The following is a 15953-nucleotide window of genomic DNA, read 5'->3' as shown; positions in this document are numbered from 1 at the left end:
GGGCTCGAGTTTCACCATGTGGCTCGAGAAAGTAATCAAGCGGCGGATGTCCTTGCTCGCATCGGTGCCAAGCGCGACCCCGTCCCACCTAAAATCTTTTTGGAGAGGCTCCTCAAGCCATCCGTGGTGTGGCAAGGGGAGAGCAGCAACAACAATCCGGATTCGAATACAACCCCAGATTCCGAACATACCGACATCATCGGGGGCTCAGCAACCGAAATTACACCATCGGCCCATCTCATCATGGCAGTCCTCGCCCCATGGACCGAACACTTCTTGGCCTACCTTAATAGGCGAGAGCTTCCTGAGGACCAGAATGAGGCACGCTACATTGTGCGGCAATCTAAAGCCTACAAGGTCCACGAGGGAGAACTCTATAAGAAAAGCGCTACCGGAGTACTTCAAAGATGCATCTCCGAAGAAGAAGGGTGGCAACTCTTGGCTGAAATTCATGCTGGTCTCGGCGGCCACCACGCCGCGGCTTGGGCCCTTGTAAGCAAAGCCTTCCGTACATGTTTCTATTGGCCGACGGCCCGAGTAGATGCTCAGGACCTTGTCCAACATTGCGTCGGATGCCAGCTTTTCGCCAACCAAAGCCACATGCCACCCACCGCTTTACAAACAATCCCCATAACTTGGCCTTTTGCGGTTTGGGTGCTTGATATGTTCGGACCCCTTAAAGGAGGAAGCCATAAGAAAAAATATTTGTTGGTCATGGTGGACAAATTCACTAAGTGGATAGAGGCCAAACCAGTTAAAACGGCCGAAGCCGGGCCAGTGATAGACTTTATATCCGCTGTGGTGCACCGTTATGGTGTTCGACACAGCATCATCACCGACAATGGCTCCAATTTCACAGCCGATGAGGTGAAGGCCTGGTGTGCCAACCTAGGCATCAAGCTCGACTATGCCTCTGTCTATCACCCACAAACCAACGGTCAGGTCGAACGCGCCAATGGTATTATTATGAGCGGCATTAAACCCAGGTTGGTATGGTCTTTGAAAGAATCAGACAAGCACTGGGTTGAGGAGCTTGACTCTGTACTCTGGGGGCTGCAGACCACACCAAATCGTTCTATCGGATATACACCTTTCTTCATGGTGTACGACGCAGAGGCCGTGTTGCCCTGCGACATTATTCATGACTCAACTCGCGTGCGCATGTATGAAGAGAGAGAGACCGAGCTTGATTGGCAGGACAACTTAGATGCCTTGGAGGAGGAGCGTGATGTCGCAAAAGCCCATTCCGCATTCTATCAACAACAGGCCCGCAGATACCAAAGCAGAGAAGTACGGGCCAAGACTTATAATGTTGGCGAACTCGTTCTACGCTTGCCGGAGAAGAAAAAGGACAAACTCAAGCCCAAGTGGGAGGGTCCCTTCATCATTGACGAAGTACTCACCGGAGGAGCATACAACCTACGTGATGCGTCAGACAATTGCCTAGAGCCGAACCCATGGAACGCGGCCAGACTCTGAAGATTCTATGCCTAGCACCGGACTCTTCGTTCATCTCCGTTTTTCCCTTTTTGTTGCCACTTTTATTTTTTTTCTCTTTTCACCTTTTCTTTTTTAAAGCTGTAAAGATCTTTTACGGCTAGACTGTACGCCTACGACGCGTACAATTCTTAATATGTATGTCAATTATACCTGGGGGCTTCTTGTACAGAAGCTTATTATTATTATTTTCCGAGCATCAAGCTCACCACATATGTGTCTTTTCCATGTATGTACCTTTTCTTCGCCATTATATGCATCGATATGACTTAAGTTTTGGCCAAGCTGGGTTGCCTGGCTCCTGTGCTTATGTCCTACATTCCCGTTAGTTCGGCTAGGGCATAAAGGGAGCTCCTCTGCGATTGTTACTGCTGGGTCATCCGTATGTGTACCTCAGACTGGGTGAAGCCAAAATCTAGCGTTCTTAAGGGAATATTCGGTCGGTGGACTAAAGTGTTTTCAACCTATCACATTATGAACCCCCAGATGTTATGTACACTATGGTTTTTTCAAACACAGTTCGGACATGCGCATTAATGCATGCTTACCCAGGGAAAGGAACCCTTACGATCAAAATGTAATATAACATAACTAGCCGGATACTTGTCTATTCAAGCAACTATGACCCCTACGCGTGGTTTCCATGCATACCCCGGTTTACGAGCATAATTGGTTTGATGCCAAAAGTTGGCATGCCAAATTTTGGCAACTGCCAAATATTGGCTAGAGATTGGTTACTTGTCAATTCTGGTTACCAATCTCACAAAAATTTGCCAAATGTTGGCAACTTTTGATTTTGCCAAATGTTGGCTTGCCAAATGTTGGTAGCAAACCAATTATACCGAGCGGGTATTTGGAAGCACTCCCCACCTTCGGGTCCAGAGGTTGAAGCGTAAAGGTCCGCCATGACAAGCGTTTTACAATTCAGCTAGGGACATAATTTGTCAAATGAAGTACATAGTCACTTAGACTCAAACACTTCTTCCTCTATGCCATCCAACAGGCTATCTAGCTTACAATCCTATTGAGAATACTTGGAGGCTACTTGTACCTGGTCATATACCAAACTAATGGGAATTTCTTCCCCATTTGACCCTACAGGTCCGACTCGGGCCATGTGATTCGGGTCGAGCTAGGTTACCGAATTTTCACCATTGCCCAGGCCTCTCGCGCATCTTCCCGGCATGCCGATATCTTCCATAATCGGAAGCACCGCTGCGCTCCCTAGAGTAGATGTACAAGCCCCTCCATACTTCATGAAGGGGAGTCGGACGGCCATAAAGCCTTGGCAATACTTTGCATCGCCTGCCGAGCTTGCTCGTGCATTTGCGATAGCTCTTGTAGCAGATCGCTCGATGATCCGGACACCTCCTCTTTGGGACGACCCGTCAATATATCTACAGACATAATTATTGTTAGTTTCTTTCCTTGCCGAACTATGTAAAGGTAAGTCCGAACACATACTAAATATGCCGCCTCGAAGCCTCTTCTTCTCCTTCATGGAGTCAGCTAGCTGGGCACGCACGTCTTTTAGTTCCACGCCCAGCTCGGTGTTGGCATCTTGGAGTTTGTTCTTCTCCACCCTGACCTGTGTCAGGATACGTCCGCCCGCGACCAGTTGCATTTGAGCTCCTGGACCACCCGCTTGTGTGAGCCCTGGTGCCTCTATCATAAGATTTGCACCTGTATTAATAATCCTGGTATATGATCATGTTTTCTCGATAGAGGGGAACATTACCAGACGCTACCTTCTTGGATTTCTCTAGTTTGGTGGTAGCAGCAGTTAGTTGGGCTTGACACTTCTCCAGCTCTTGAGACAATAGGTTGTTCTTCTCTTTGAGCACCTGGATATACAACGATCCTTAAATCAGTTGCCTAAATAGCTTCAAGTCTCGGGGGCTACTGGTATATAATTATCAGGACTCTGCAAGTATGAACTTACCCGCATATCCTTCAAATACTGATCTGTGGCTCTAGAAAGCCCATCTCGAGCAGCTCGGGTGTATGGATCACCTGAGTTGAAGGCAATGAAAGCCTCTTCTAGAAAACCAGGGTCGTGAAGAGCAGCCTGTTGGCGCTGATGATTCTTGGCGCTTTCCACTTTGGAGTTTGTGGCGGATACTTTATCTGAATCCTCCGCAGAAGGACAATCCGGTGTCACTTCCACGTTAGCATCAACCCTCGTGACAGGGTCCAGAATCCGGTTAGTAGAGGCATGACCGGTAGGATCCCCAAACACAGTCCGGTGAATGTTTTTCCTGATAAGACACAACGGACAGTGTCATGCTATAAGATGATGACCATGGGGCATATTTAAAACCATACCTCTTCAATGAAGGATCAGCCATATCTCTATTTGCCTTCCTCTTCGAAGGCCTCCCCATCGTAGGCGCCTCCTTCTTGCGCGTCGCCTCAGGTGCAGCATGGCGTGCCGATCGCCTCCCCTTTAGATCATAATATAGTGCGGTGGGTAAGGCAGAAGGGGGAAATTCTCCCAAAGGACAAGTCTCCTAATTACTTACATGCGAAGCAGGGAGGAGACCTGGATAGACAGCAATGATGGCCACTTCGGTGCCGTCACTGCTCGCCTGGTAAAACACCCCTGCCCCGAGCTCCACAAATATATCCCGATCCTCTTCGAATCCAGGATCAAGGGCCTGGTTGTGGTCCTCTGGCTGTGGTGCGGGGCTGTGGATTTCCCTGGTGACTTTCCACCACTCCTGTTATAAATGACGGATTAATATTTATGAAAAAGGATTCAGGGAGTTGATGGAGTAGAGTAGTGGGATGGAAACTCACCCAGCTGGGAGGGTTGTACACATGGAAAATCCATCCCTGGGCTTAATGTGGATGAACTCCTCCTCCTCCCCTTTGTATAATCCAGATAGTATTTTCGCCAAAGCAGCGGAAGTGTCCGGACCCTTCCGACCGTAGCGGGTGGCATCATCTTCTCCATTGAAGTGCCACATAGGGCGCCCTCGGTATTGGAGTGGCTGAACCCCTCGCATTATGGATATCGCCATAACCTTGACTATTGACAATCCGGATTGAGCGAGCATCTTTATCTTGCTCATCAGTTGGTGGACTTCCATGCTATCTTCCTCCCTGGGGCTCCGAGAACGCCAGCTGAGGCGCTTCTTCAATGGAGTACTTGAATATTCAGGAAGACCCCTCCGGATTGGGTCAGGAAGGGAGACGTCTTCGACATAAAACCATTCGGAAGGCCATTCTTAGGATGCCTTCTTCAGCGTACCGGATAGGTATCCGGTCCCGGCGATGTGCCAAATCTCGGCTCCGCCCACTTGGAATATTGATCCCTCCTAATTACGAGGGACGAGGCAAAACAACTTCTTCCATAACTTGAAATGAGCCTCGCAACCGAGAAATAGCTTGCAAAGAGCAACATAACCCGCAATGTGCAGGATGGAGGCAGGTGTAAAGTTGTGCAGTTGGAGGCCATAGTGCTCCAGAAGCCCTCAAAGGAATGGATGGATTGGAAATCCGACGCCTCTCAACAAATAGGGAACAAAAAATACTCATTTCCCCATGGATGGGTTAGGCAACTTCTCCGCCTGCTCCCCACCGTCAAAAGAAGCCAATCCGGCTCGAACGAGGACTAGATCTGCGGGGGGAAGAAACCCCTGGGTCTACAGCTTCACCAGTTGGTCGTGGGATACGGAACACTTTACCCAATCACCCTATTTGGGGCCGTGAGAGCGGGAGGAAGAGCTGGGAGCGCTAACCATATTGGGGTGGTTTCCGCGGGCAAGCTTAGAGGATTTGTCGATTGGGGGAGATGGTGTGGATTAGATCTGAAGATCCCCGTCTCCTTAAATAGACAATTTTCTAATGGGGTCAGGGTGGTAAATGCAAAAATGTCCTGACCTCTTGCGTCCGCTCGACACGTGGAAGCTGAAATCATGAAGGTGTAGAAGCCGAGGAGCACGACTTTAAATGGAAAGCCGAATATCGCTCTTTAAGTCAGGTACTTTGAAGTATTCGGAGAAGGAACCCGTCTTGCAATGCCGATGACAATCTGCGTGCCAGACTCATGATCATTGAAGCCTGGTTCGGGGGCTACTAAGGGAGTCCTGGACTAAGGGGTCCTCGGACAGTCGGACTATATACTTTGGCCAGACTGTTGGCCTATGAAGATACAAGATAGAAGACTTCTTCCCGTGTCCGGATGGGACTCTCCTTTGCATGGAAGGCAAGCTTGGCGATTCGGATATGTAGATTCCTTTCTCTATAACCGACTTTGTGTAACCCTAGCCCCCTCCAGTGTCTATATAAACCAGAGGGTTTAGTTTGTAGGACAACAATAATAACCTCATAAGCTAGACTTCTAGGGTTTAGCCATTACGATCTCGTGGTAGATCAACTCTTGTAATACTCATATTCATCATGATCAATCAAGCAGGAAGTAGGGTATTACCTGCATAAAGAGGGCCCGAACCTGGGTAAACATCATGTCCCATCTCTCCTGTTACCATTAGCCTTAGACGCACAGTTCGGGACCCCCTACCCGAGAACCGCCGGTTTTGACACCGACAGAGGCCTCCGGCAATGACTTCCCCCTCTGGCAGGGATCCGGAATAGGGATCTAGAGGGGATCTCATAACAGAGGCTTGCGACAAAGATCAAAATTCTTCTGGAGGTACGACGAATGGTTTCGATACTTATAGGGATTTATGGCAGTGGAATTAGGTCAAGGCAGTAACCAAGGGGCCCACAAGGACAGTTGGCATGACCATCTCCTAGCTGCGTTATGTGTCCATGTGGCTGGCTGGTGGCCCCTCTAGACGTCTCCTAAAGCTTCCAATGTTTCCTATTGCCCCAAAAAATCATGTTAAATCGGCAACGTATTTTGACCTCTACAAATATTGATTTTGTGCGCACCAAAAACAAGCAAAAAAATAGGCGCACCGGACACAAAATATATAGGTTAGCCCATAAAAATAATATAAAATGCTATAAAAAGTATATAAAAATGATAACATAATAGCATTAAACAATCAAAAATATAGATACATTTCAGAGGTATCAATAAACCATGATCATGATCACTTGATGTCCTCCTCTCATGGACAATTGCTATCTTTCTCTTGATGCAAGCCCATGAGAACGCATAGACATAGAAAACATGTAGTATGGGTTAGAACACAAACCACAATTAGCAAATGCTTACCATACCACAAGATCCCTTGTGGTACATGACTTGCGTTTATGAGTTGACCATTTAGAATTCCATCTTCAAGCTTTATCTTAGTCAACCATCATCTTTACTCCATGATCAAAGCCTGACGTCTAGAGTGACATTTCTCTTGATCATGATAACATCCCCCAAAACAACCTCAAATGAAAGTGTGTTCAACACAACTTTTCTTCTCCTCGTTGAGGTGATCGATTTTGCTTTTTCAATCATCTCAATATGGGTTCATATGCATAGTAGACGGCCCCAATGGTCCTACCTAATAAAGAGATGATAAGCTTTGCCTCACACTAGACATTGATGTCTGATACATTGCGTGAGTTATTCAGACCCTATGAATTCCTCGAATGACAAAGTATTCAACACAAAAGTCTTTGTCTTGTCGAGCTGAACGGTTTCCGTTAACAAATCATTTTAATCTAAGGTCGTATGTGTCCTATGAGTTACAAATACTAAACTTCTATAGATGGCATTCATTTCAAATTTGTCCAATCTCCAAACTGAAATGACCATGGGCCAACTCTCCTAAGCATGACAACTATATATAGATGTCATTGTTGCTCCATAGGAATTGCCATTCATAATCAATTCTGAATGCATATGTTTGTGTTGATAGATTAAATCCTTCACAAGACGACAATGAAACTTTCCTTCAAATTTATGTCTCAAATGCAAACACTAGTCCATAAGGATTGGCATTAATTACCAAACCATACATGGGAACTACATGCATTTTCAAAAGGTCCAATTTTGGTGGTCGCTGGGGTGAGTTCGGTGGATTGTTGCTTCTTCTTGTCGTGTGATGGTTCCATGCTCCGACGGTGGTGCTCTCTTGAGGAGCTAGGTTCGACGAGGTGGTTGCGCCTGAAGGCCTCCCTTTGGTGTCTTAGCACTAGTTTCCATCTGTGCTCTAGGGTTGTGGGCATTCCTTCGCCGAAAGGTGCGGTGCCCTTCATGCTGGGGCGAAGAGCTGGGGGATCCTTTTGGCGATGGAACAATGGAACAAGATAGTGTTCTTATGTCGGACGCGAGTTGCACTACTAAAGGAATGCCTAGCGGTGGTCGGATAGGCTCCTAGGGGTTCCCACCATCGACCTTGTAGAGACCCAATCCCAATGGATCGAAGTCTCTGTGCTTGTGTCATCCCTGGAGCGGTATGCTAACCCACACAATACTCGAGGAATTATAACAGAGTTCAATCACACACTTATTACATCAAGGTCCTCATAAAGAGTATTTATTACAAAAAATAATATGGCTGAAGGCCATCTAAATAAAGTAACTACAGAAGCTTCAAAGATAAATGAGTCCATCAACTCTAGGGCATAACTGAGTGCATGACAACGACCTAGCGCACCTTATTCTTCGTCGGTAAAGTCTGCAACATGAGATGTTGCAGCGATGTAGGTCAACACATGGAATATGCTGGCAGAGTTACACTGTAAAGCAAATGAATGAAAGAGACTATTTCTACATGCATATTTGGCTGGTGGAGGCTCTAATTTTAATTTTGCATAAAGCTAATTTTTTCCTACAACAAAGGAATAAATGTTATTTACTACAAAGTTTATACCATGATTGAGAAGGTTCCTCCAACTCAAATCCCAAAATTAACCAAGTATAATCATTAAACCCAATACATTAATTAAAGAGTGATGAGATCAACAAAATATTCACTTCCAGATACTCAAATTGTCCATAACCGGGGACACGGCTAACCATGATTAGTTTGTACACTCTGGAGAGGTTGCGCACTTTTCCCCACAAGACTCGACCGCATCCATGACCAGAAGATCGAGACTGTCGCTGTACAAAAATAGGGGCTCTCTTTTGTACCACTTTACTTGTGCACGGGCAGTCAGAGCCGCGCCCGCGGCCACACTTAGCAGGGCAGAGGAGGGAAGCCAAGGCCGCAATACAATCAAGGCAACGCCAAGACCAGAAACGCAAAGAGCAAGAGGGCGAGGTGGACTCCCCCGGCAAGATCCTTGCTGGGGCAGCCTACACAGCCCCGGCAAGAGCCTTGCCGGGGCAACTTGCCCAACGCCAGCAGAGCACACCACCCTTGAGCCCAAGGGTTCCCACGCCATCAACCACATTGGAACCAAGGCTCGGGAGTCACCTCCGTGGTGGCATGCAGATCTTCGTGAAGATCATGAACACACCAGATCAGATGAGGACCAGAAGATGGCGATCCTCGGCAAGATCCTTGCTGAGGAAATCCACGAGAACTCCGGCAAGATCCTTGCCGGGGACGACCACGGTGCCAAGGCAAGACCCTTGCCGGGGCCCCGTCAAGACCCTTGCCGAGGACATCAGCGGGGCTGTGGCCAGGCCCGCACCTGCCAAGACTCCACCGCCGTTCCCATGCAGCTACCAGCCCAGCCAGCTAGGCGAGCACCTGCGTGGAGACGTGCGGCCTTAAGACCAGCTCAGCAAGCATCTGCGTGGTGGCATGCAGATCTTCATGAAGACACTGCCACCGCACCAGCTCAGCAGCCTGCCAGCCTACATGGCGTCGCATGCCTCGCTGGCCAGGACGCGTGTCGAAGCAAGGCAAGGCAGCGACAAACGGCACATGCTTCATTACCGTCCCCGATAAAAGCAAGGGGACACCTAAGGGGCGCATTTAATGCACTTTGTCCCATACTGACAGGCGATAACCTCAGCTACAGTACACTTTCCACCTCCTATGTGCCACTGTGGCGTTACCTTTTTCCTATAAAAGGAGGCCCGAGGCATACTGGAGAGGGATTCGGCTTTTTGGACTACGCACGCACCATAGCTAGTTCAAGAACACAAGAACACTCAAATATACACCAAAGGAGGACTAGGGTATTGTGCATCCTCACGGCCCGAACCTGGGTAAATGATCTTTGTGCTGGCTCCTAGACCCGCTCTTTCCACAACCTCGCGCCCGCCGACCGTAGTAGGGATTCCAGTGATCCCATATGTGTCATTTCCACCGACATCGACATACTCTTCTAAAGCATTAACTCTTTACTCTAGGTAGACCGGTACACCTACTTTCCCCTACATCTACTAGTCCACCACTGAAAGAGGTCAAACAACTTACTCAACTATGCCAGAGCCCATAATGTCTTGTGGCTGCACACAGAAGTTTCTAGGCATGAAATATCATATGATCCCTTTGAGCCTGGGTGGCGGACTGAGGGTAATCACACTGGTACTCCGGGATTCCCATGGGCAAGCACTGGTTTCTCCAGGTGCCCCAAACAATCCACCTAGATGTGTATTAAAGTTGCCACCTTAATATTATCCAGAATGATTATCTTTCACAACTTTCATGAATATCACGAACCAATCCCCGTCTATGAGCATGGCTAAGCAATATATGAGCATAACATATATCCCAGGGTGATCAAAGGTAATACGTTCCTACCTCATGAACTACAACCAAACCACATGTTCCCAATCCTACTCATGCATATCTTTGAGGGGCAAAAACTAATGCATAGTAAAAACCAGGGATTGAAGAGTATGACCAAAGTGCAACTTGCCTTGCTGGCGATCAGAAAACTCTAGGGATTCATAGTAACAAGATTCGCACTCTGGAAAATCTAGCCTAAACAAACAATAGCATACATAACCACTCAAGCAAACGATGCAAAGAGAAACCGAAGAAAAGATCTAGAAAACTCAAAAGAAGCAAATAACTAATCTAAACAGAAACCAAATTTTAACAGCATTATAATTATGTGAATTACATCTTAATAGAAGGTACATGTGATTAGCTACGATTTGCAAAAAGAATCAACTAAAACGGAGCTACGAAACTCAAGATACTAACAAAACAAGATCAAATTCAAATCTGAACTCAACTCAAATTTTAAATTTGTAGAAACATGTTCAAGTTGGTTTACTTGATAGATGAGTTATCTCTGAAGATTTTGGCATTGGTTTCGTCGAATTTGGACAAACGAGCAAAAAGTTGTGCTAGTTTGAAACCGAGGGGCTAAACTATAAAATAAAACTACGAATAGGTCCCTGGCAGAAAACTAAAATAAAAAGGAAAAACTCTATCGAACAAATGTTCACTACAAAACCTAACCGAAGAAAATGTTTGCTACCGAATCCTAACGAGCGAACGCTCACTAATAAAAAAATGAAACCAAAAAAAACAAACGGAATCTGACCGGTCTGATCAAGATCCGACGGTCGAGGGCTATATGCAGCGACGGTGATCGACAGTGACGGGAAGACGGCACCGGCGGCGGCAGCGGGCAGAGAGGTGGCGGCGGGGCTCCGGTGGCGACGGCGAGGCGCGGCGGCGGTGGCGACTTGCGGGCGGCAGCGCGGCGTCGGCAATTGCGGGCGGCGGCGTGGGGCAAGTGCGGCGGCGCGATGTGGAGGAGGGGGCCGGGGTGGCCGCTGTATATAGGAGGTCGGGAGGGTCGGGCAGCTTGGGGGAGGGGGCAAAGGAGGAGGCGGGGTGGTGCAGTCCAAACCGGACTCCGGCGGCGGCGGGAGCGTGCTTCAGCCGGACTCCAGGAGGGAGTCGGTCGGGCGGGCGAGCTGGGCTGGGCCTCGGCCTGGCAGGCGCTGGGCTGGGCCTCAGCCTGGTGGGCGCCGGGCCGGCCAGGTCCGGCGGAAAGTTAAAAAAAACATTTTTTCAGGGAGACAAAACATGCTAAAATAAATATAAATAATATCCTAAAAATTTCAAAAAAATTCACATAATAATATGGCCTTATTAGTGACCTACTGAACATTTTTCTGGGCCTAAATGCCTAGACTAAAAACAAACATTATAGTACTAATTACTCCGCAAACAAATAAATATACTAGTGATTAAATTCAAATAAAATATCCAAAAATTCAAAATTCAATTTCTAATATTTCTTAGCTGATTTTGAAGAAGTCATTTTATCTTCTCTCTTTATTTTAAAATAATGGGAAAAGAATTCTGAAAAACAATTTGATCCAATTTATCAATTTTTTATAAACCAAAAATGGATTTTTGTGAAACCTCCAACTCTCTCAAATTGGTCCTTGAGTTACTTAAGGTCTCTTGGATCAAAATGCTCCCAAAACAAAACAACAAAAATGCATAAATCATGGATGCATATGAATGCTCTATGAATAGCATCCAAATTGAAAATTGGGATGTTACGAACCTACCCCCCCTTAAGATGAAGCTTGCACTCGAGATTCGGGTTGGTTAGCAAAAAGGTGTGGGTGGTCCTTGTAGAGGTCTTCTTCGTGCTCCCAGGTATTGTGACTGCACTGAACCTTGCAAAACTTGATGACTCTGATGCGAGTAATTCGGCTGGCAAACTCGAGAATCTTAACGGGTTTCTCCTCATAGGTCAGATCACTCTCCAACTGAATCGCCTCGAGTGGCACTGTATCTCTTAGAGGAATATCGACCATCTCTACATGGCACTTCTTCAACTGGGAAACGTGAAACACATCATGAACTCCCGACAAACCTTCGGGCAATTCCAACTTGTAGGCAACTTCTCCCATAAATTCCAAAACTCTGTATGGTCCCACAAATCGTGGTGCCAACTTTTGTTTGACTCCAAATCGCTTAACTCCTCGAAGTGGGGATACACGAAGATATGCTCTGTCCCCTACTTCATAGGCTACCTCATTTCGTTTGTGAAAGTGCGTTATATCGACTAGAGGGGGTGAATATGCAATTTTTTACAAATTCATCACTGAGGAATATCTAGGTGAAGAAATTCCTAAGCAACGACACACTAGCAGTGGAATAAGTACTCAGGTATAAATAGAATAGAGCAATAGCATAGTCATCATGATGAAATGAAAACAAGCACAGAGTACAGATAGCGTGATAACAGGATATGCAGGCTGAAGACTATGTGACTGAAGAAATTGGATTGAGGAAATAGAGAAAGTCTTCAGTCAAAGTCTTTAAACAGTAATGATCAGGTTCATCAACACATGGAAATGGAAGGGTTGAGGAAATCGATCCAGTTGGCTTGGTGAAGATAATGATTTGGTAGACCAGTTCCAACAGTTGTGACAGTTATACGTTTGGTTGGAGCGGCTGAGTATTTAAACTCGGGGACACATAGTGCTCACCGTATTCTCCTTGAGCTAAAGTCACACAGACCTCTCCCAACACTCGTGGTAAGTCTTCAGGTGACTTCCAAACCTTCACAGACTTGGTCACTCGGCGATCCACAATTCCACTTGGATGCTCAGACCATGACGCCTAACCGTCTGGAGGATACACATTCCTCTAAGATAACAAGCGCCGGTTCCACACAGGAACAATCTCTTCAGTGATTCTCAATCACTTTGGGTTTGTAGGTGTTTGGGTTTGGGTTTTGGGTTTTCCTCACTTGATGATTTTCACTCAAAGTCCTTGGAGGATGGGATGCTCTCAATGACAAGTGTCAGTTTCTCACGGAGCAGCCAACCAACTAGTGGTTGTAGGGGGTGGCTATTTATAGCCTAGGGAGCAGCCCGACATGATAAGACATAAATGCCCTTCAATGATATGACCGTTAGGTGGGTAGATATTTTGGGACAGTTGGCGCAAAGCACAACAATGGTTGGATATTTGAGGTTCAAATTCCTCAGGGCTATCATGTTCCTCACTGTGTAGGCAATCTGCACTGGCGAATTCCTAACTCCTCAGTTAGAACAAATTCCTCAGAGACCAGAATATCTTCGTCTTTGTCTCAAAAGAAATTTGACTGAACTAATATGAGATTTCCAATGGCTTCACTCGAAAGGATTGGGTTGGTGTTGGATTTTGAGATGAGCATCACTTGGAAATCAGTTTCCTTAGTATTACCTCAACCCCCTTTAACAATATGGTGTTTCCTATGACTCAAGAAACCGAAAATGGAACTACGAAAACAAAAGTCTTCACGCTTCATAATCCTCGCATGAATATCCAAGTCTTCAAGGTTACACCAATTTCTTCACTTTCAAAATCTTCAGGAGAACCAAAGTCTTCAGCTGAAGACATACATTTTTAGGGGTCGACTTTCATCTTAAATATCAAACTCCTCATTGACTTATAGAGCCTGTGTACACTCACAAACATATTAGTCCCTTAACCTATAAGTCTTCAATACACCAAAATCACTAAGGGGCACTAGATGCACTTACAATCTCCCCCTTTTTGGTGATTGATGACAAATAGGTTACGTTTTCAACGGGGATAAACATACAATTTAAAGTGCTCAAATATTGATGAATTTTATTGCAAGATATAGAAGAACTCCCCCTGAAGATGTGCATATGTGAGGAATTTGCTTTCAAAAAGCAATGCACATTGAAGAGTGGAATCATGGAGATCTCCCCCTATATCTTGTAATTCATACACACATTTAACATATCGAATGAAGAATTTGAAATGCATGATGAAACATGGTGACTGATGTAATTCAGCATGCGTGCATTAACATATATGAGGAAATAGCATGTAAAAAAAACAAAGCAAAAGTATCAGTCCACCATCGGACTTAAGTTTACAACTTGATCCAACAAATATTTTAGAAGAACGAGAGTTGTAACTTAGCAAAAAAATGCCCATATATAGACCCTCTTGAAGACTAACTCAAATTTCTCCCCCTTTGTCATCAAATGACCAAAAGGGACGAAAAGTGAGGACTAACGCCCCTGAAGAATATCATCATCATGTCAATGGAGGAGCCCCAACGTTGTTGGGGTCGTCCGTTGTAGTAGGACCTGTTGCAGTGTTGTTCAAATCTTCTTCTTTGTCCGTCTCGTGCAACAAAGAATATGAGCTGACGACCAGCGGAGGAACCTTGACCTTCTTGAATTTCTTCAAGGTGGCTGAGACCAGACAAAGTCCTGTTGGAAGTCCATCTTCTTGAGTTCATCATCGGTGTAGACATGTGAGAGAATAGCCCAGGTGCGGTCGAAGACTTGATGCAGATAATAGTGATTCTTCTTCACAGTATTTTGAGTGACTATCATGTTGTGAAGAATTGCACCAAACTGACGCTTGTCCCACTTGTGATTTCTGTCCACCTTCTGATGAAGACTTAGGAGCAGCTCATGATTAGTCATCACACGTGGAGCTGTTTCCTAAGGATTTTGCTTTGAAGCATTTGCAGCAGAGTCATGTGTGGCAGAGTCATCATTAGTGTAGGATGCTGCCTTTCGAAATTGTCCATCCAAAGGACGAGTGCCTTCATCAATAATTGCAGCCTTGCCCTTCTCATCAACTGAGGAAATAGTCCATTTGAGGACTTCAATCAGGGGCAAATAACTGAGAAGATTTCGAAAATCAGCCTTGTAATGAATTGAAGTCCTTAATCTGATGAATTTCATGATCTAGGGAGCCTAAGGCTTCAACTCAAAGGGTGACAAAGCAGCATTGGCAAAAGTCCTCATGAAGAAATCATGATAGTTGATTGGAATACCATGCATGATGTTGAAAAGCAAGTTATTCATGATACCAACAACTTCTTCTTCTTCTTCAGAGTTGTGGCCCTTAATGGGACTAAGAGTTTTGTCCATAATGTGATAGACAGTCCTTGGCACATACAGCAAATCCTTGACATGGAAATTTGTCCTTGGAGCTTGGCCAGCCTTCAAAGGCTTCATCAGCACTTGCGTCAGATGATTCTGCAGTTCAAGTTCTTCATAGAGTTTCAAAGGTCCTTCAGTGGGCGGACTAATTGGGACGGCATGAAGCAATTCAAAGGCCGGAGCTTTGTGATGAGTGTTTTCTATCATCCAGTCCAGAACCCATGAATTCACATCGTCAACATTTCCTGTCAGATGCAAAGTGGCATAGAGCTGAAGAATTAGCTCTTCATCCAATCGCAGATGTCGATGCAGAAGTTGAGCAGACCAGCCATGAAGAATACTGAGGATTGGGGTAAAACACGGAAGGGACTCCATATCCACATGAGGAAGATGCTCATGGTCAAACACTTTATCCTTGTCGAACAGTAGCGAGGAATAGAAGTTCATCTGAGAAGCAATCGAGAAGCGCTTGCAGCGAAGGCAAGCAGAGTCATATGAATTGAAATCTGAGAAGAAATGATGCTCAGCAAAGAAGTCATCAGCCTTGATCTTCTCCTTCTAGGAGTGAGTATTTTGTGGCTTGGGCTGAAGATTTGCAGTGGAGGTCTTCACTACCGCTTCAAGCATAGCCTCTGGAGCCTCAGGCTGAGGAATCTCAAGATCAGTTTCTTCTGTTGTCTTCTTTTCAATTTCATCAGCACTAGTGGCTGGAATTTCTTCGGGATGGAGTGAAGTGAAG

Source organism: Triticum dicoccoides, chromosome 2B (genome assembly GCF_002162155.2).
Source record: "Triticum dicoccoides isolate Atlit2015 ecotype Zavitan chromosome 2B, WEW_v2.0, whole genome shotgun sequence".
Taxonomy (NCBI): domain Eukaryota; kingdom Viridiplantae; phylum Streptophyta; class Magnoliopsida; order Poales; family Poaceae; genus Triticum; species Triticum dicoccoides.
This window is presented reverse-complemented; position numbering follows the sequence as displayed.